The sequence below is a fragment of the Parasteatoda tepidariorum genome, chromosome 2, assembly GCF_043381705.1.
Source record: "Parasteatoda tepidariorum isolate YZ-2023 chromosome 2, CAS_Ptep_4.0, whole genome shotgun sequence".
In the NCBI taxonomy this organism is placed as follows: domain Eukaryota; kingdom Metazoa; phylum Arthropoda; class Arachnida; order Araneae; family Theridiidae; genus Parasteatoda; species Parasteatoda tepidariorum.
This window is the reverse complement of record NC_092205.1, coordinates 4,703,362-4,708,172: the sequence shown is the minus strand read 5'-3', so window position 1 is coordinate 4,708,172 and position 4,811 is coordinate 4,703,362. Positions and strand designations below refer to the sequence as shown.

General features: G+C 28.2%; 1 non-coding gene across 1 annotated transcript; it reads left to right on the top strand.

Annotated features, from left to right (window-relative positions):
- Window positions 1-338: 338 nt before the first annotated feature.
- Window positions 339-3,855, top strand: LOC110283482 (uncharacterized). The gene is made up of 2 exons (XR_011636034.1): window positions 339-2,639; window positions 2,740-3,855. It is a non-coding gene; the product is annotated as an uncharacterized protein (transcript).
- Window positions 3,856-4,811: the final 956 nt, after the last annotated feature.

Here is a 4,811-nt window from a genome sequence, read left to right as displayed (position 1 = left end):
ATTAAATGCCATCTGTAAAACATGGAAGGAGTCTACCACAAATGGAGGAAGATGGAAAGCAATGGTAGCGTTCCCATGCTCTAATTGAGAGTAAAGAGGAATATTAATATATGCACTTTTTCTCATTTTCTTAAAAGTTAATATTCCAAAAAACGATGAACTTTACTTTAGAGAGTAACGCCTACTTTCTCTGCTATTCTTTCCTCTGCAGTATGAACGTCTTGGATATGGTTATAACATCTTCAATGAAACCACCAAAAAAGCGAATAAAATTTAATTTTCAAAAATATCTTAATGAACACACTGTTGTACAGTCCGCAAAAAAAAAAAACGNATGATGCTCGCATGACAATTCTGCAGTTTTATTTATTATAAACTTCAGAATTATTGTTTACAATTCTTGCTGTAGAAGGTGTTGTTGATTTTGAATTTAGATTATGCAGTGTTCAATTTTCAAAAACTGAGATGTCATTAATCTGATATTGAGTTGAAATAAAAAATTTATTTTGTATTGTGAATACTTTATTTCGAAATAATAATTGAGAAATAAAAGTTAACTTCAAAGTTAATAATACTTTAAGTAATTGTCATCATTCAGGTTCATGTCATTTCTAATATATTTATTGAAATTTTATCTCTTGTAACAGTAATAATGAATATCTTTAGTAATGAATAATGATTATTTTTTCGAACTTTGATATCTCAAAAACCTTGTTATGTCAAGAAAATATTTTCCCCTTGGCATTATATATTTACCTAATGTTAATTTGAAGTCCTATGTCAAAGAGTATCTTCTTAAAACCTTGTTATGTTGATTTTTTTTTAAAAATAGAAAATGAATTATATAGATTTCTAAAAATTGAGTTGAGATATATCATCTCATTGCAAAATATAAGTTATGTTTTTTTTAAATTTTTTTTCCAGAAAGATTAATTATTAAATTGTCAGACAAATTTATTCTTTTTTTTAAAAGAAAAAAAATTGTTGCTATCTTTGTGATTTTTCTAATTTTTTTTTTATTAAAAGTGTTGGTTGAAATGTCTTATGCACTGCATTTATTCAATAAATTATATGCATAAAACTATCAATTTCTTAAAAGATCACAGATATTTTGATCATATATTTTTAAAATAAATATATTCTGTCTACTTTATAAAGTAATTGAGCTGATATGAATTTTAACTGAGTTTTGAAAATTTTGCATCTAATCAAAGATTAATGCATAATTTATTCTAGTTAGCTTGAATTTTCAGCAATCATATTATCTTATGAGTTATATGAGAAATTAGGAGAAGTTATGAGAAATTCATTATATTATGAGTTATATGCCTTCTTATCAGTTTTTTTCTTTTAAAAATGTATAATTGTCTTAATTTTTTGGTTTGTTAAGTGTTCAATGCTTGCATGTTTTAAAATTATTTTTTTACCTCTATGTAATTTTTTTTAAAGTTTTATGTCAGTTATAGTTTTGTTACTGACCAATTTTTAGATAATTTCATGTTATATTAATTTTCATGTCTTCTGGAAATGTGGATTCATTAAGGCTGTTTTTGTAATATGCTTCTTTGCTATTTTTATAACCCGTGAGCTTGCATCTGTTACTTGGGACACTATTAGGTCAAGTTTAGCCTATGTAAAGTCTACTCTTATTTTGAAAATGGTGCAAAACATCAATATGGAGAAAAGCCACAGTTTTGTGAAAATGAAAAGCGTTTGGTTTATTGTTTTAATATTTAAAAACTTACTCCAATGCTGCATTACTTCAGTGCATAAAAATGTGCAAAAACTGAGAGTAAGGCAGTGATTTTGATTAAATTTCATCTAAGTGAAAAAATGTTGCCAAATTGGCGAATTTGAAAGAAGTTTAATGACTTATAAAATATTTAAGTTATTTGTCTGTTCTAAAGCCCAGATACTTCTTCACAGCAAGATCATATATAGTTTAAAATCACTGCAGTGCTTCAACTGTAATGCCCTTAAACTATGGCATTTTTAAATTTTCCTTGGCGCCAGACCTTCGAAAAAAAAAGTTTTTTTTTCTAATGTTATTTTGTACGGTGTTATTTTCAAAGGTTAAAGGCTATTGCATGGTATTCCCTAAACTGGTGTTTTTTTTAGGCTGAGAGTCATTGTTGGGTACTTCCTACATTGTTTTTTTAAGGTTGGGGCTCATTGCGAGTATTTCCTACACTGATGTTTTAAAGCACAATTCCTTTATAAAGTTGGGGGCCATTACTAGATTGTATTTTTTTATGGTTGGTTGTCATTACCTGGATAATAATGTGCATTGTAGAGCTTCAGATGATAATCACTTAGAATGAATTAGACTTAGTTTTAGGCTGTGTCTAGTCAATTCTGGAGGATTTTTGAATTCTAGTGAATCAATTGAGGGTGGGAATGTTGGAGATTCTTTGCCTTTTACTGAATAGGATTGGTAATCCCTAACTTTCTAACTAGTTAAACCTAGGTTTATCTTTCATTCTTACTTTATCAGTAACATATTTATTTATTTCAAGTCCATAGAATTTTATTCATTTAATTTTTCCAATTTTATATTGCATTTTCAGAAATTTTATAAATAATTACGGAGGATATTTTCAACTACACATTTAAAAAGATTTGTCATTTTTAAAGCAATGGTATGTTTTTTTTCTTGCATTTTTTTGTAAAATCTAATTTTTTTAAATCTGCATCACACATTCAAGTTTTTGAATAATTTACTTGACTGTTTTATCTTAGGTGGAACTGTTTTGTTAGGAGGTAGATTACATTTATGTCCTTATTGCTCTTATTCCTCTCCTGTTAAGTCAAATCGTAACAGACACATATTGATTCATACTGGCGAGCGTCCATTTTGCTGTACAATATGTTCCAAGGGTTTTACAGAGAAAAGTAATTTGCAAGTTCATATGCTGAATCATACTGGAGAAAGACCCTATAGATGCAGGCTATGCCCTAAGGGATTCACTCGAAAAGATGTTCTCAAAGCACACATGATTGTTCATTCTAATCAAAATGTAAAACGGAGGAAATCTTAGTTTTATGGAGGCTGTTCATAATTTTTGTTTCATTTAATAACTTAATTATGCTAATTCATTTTAATAATTTAATTTTTATACTTCTTATATTGTAAAATTCTATTCTTTAGTTAAAGTATTTTTCAACTTTTAAATGTTTAATTTAATCACTTATTTCTACTTGTTTGTTTTATAAATTTTATTTCTAGACTTGTTTTATTTCTAAATTCCATTCTTAAAGTGAGATTTACATGTGTATTTTTTATTCTAAAACATAGGGAGAAATAACGTAATAATAGTTTGAGGAAGAAAAAAAATGGTATACATTTGCAATTTTCTCTACATATCATTCCCTCATTGGTGGTGCCTTGAAGTCCACCCAGCCACCGTTAAAATGGACATAGAGTTCTTCACAGCGACAGCTTGGTACTTTACCAGATAAAGGATTACAGATGAATGGATTGCAGATGTATCAAATTAATGGATTACAGCTTGTTTGGGAAGTGTAGGGGAGCTAATATTCAATCACTATTTTCCTACTATCATGTCAATGTTCCCATAGTTGTGGAGCCTCAGCTTCCATGACCAGTAACTGCAAGAGTGCTTTAAATTTTAGTGAGCTACGCTTAATTTTTTGTTTTGTTGAACTAAAATTAACTGGTTTTTATGCGTGCCCATATCCCTATATTAAGCCTGCCCATAATCTTTTTAATGTATAATTTTTTTCAGTTTTTTGTTAAATGATTGATCTGTTATTTTTATGTAAAATGTATCTGTGTATCAATGCAAATTAAAATAAAGTAACTGAATGCATTACTTTCAGTTATCCTTTTCTAAATCTGAGTGCCTTGTTTGATTGTTCACCCTAATTTTTATTCATAATAAAATTATTTGTTAAATTGAGTCTTAAAATATGAACCAAATACAATCGATCTCATTTGTGGCCCTGATTTAACGAGGACCCAAATTAAATGTAGTTATAAAAAATACTTGATTGGTACTATGCTGAATTTATAAAACATAGCTCACTTTTAACGAGCAAATCACTTGTTTTAGTGAGCAATACTTTTGTGATTCATAAAATTTATGCTTAATTCCAGCTCGGCTGATCCCTTTGTGGAAAAATTAAATTTTCATGTTTTTCGGGCCGACAATGTCCTTTTTGTTGTCCACGATGTTTTTTAGGACATGAGTCTTATTCGAAGAACAACAAGGCAATAAAGAGGCAGCTTAAAGCAAATAAACTTTCTCTGTGTTGTACTGAAATAAAAAATAACGAGAGTATTATATTGCTATTTAGTACTATTTACTAAGTAAGAATGAACTTTTATGATTTTTGATCAGCAACCCATTTTTTGTGAGCATTCGGTTGCAACGAGAAAATATTGCAATCCATCTGGTCTCATTATCAGTGAGTTCAAGGGTAGTTCATTTGCTGAAAATAATATTTAATTAATTGACTTATTTAGTCATTTTTTAAAACATTTTAAAAACTTTTATTAACTTGCAAAGATTAATTCATAAACAAATTAAAAATATATTATATTTATAGTTTTGCTTATGATATAAGAGGAAAAGATTATGATATAAGTAGAAAAGATTAGTAATTTAGGGACTAATTTCAAAATTATTTTGTATTGATTAAAAATACCCANAACGTAATAATAGTTTGAGGAAGAAAAAAAATGGTATACATTTGCAGTTTTCTCTACATATCATTCCCTCATTGGCTCTACCTTCTTTATGTAAACATGGGTTGCTATGACCCTAAAGTATTCCAGTGATCTTTTCTTC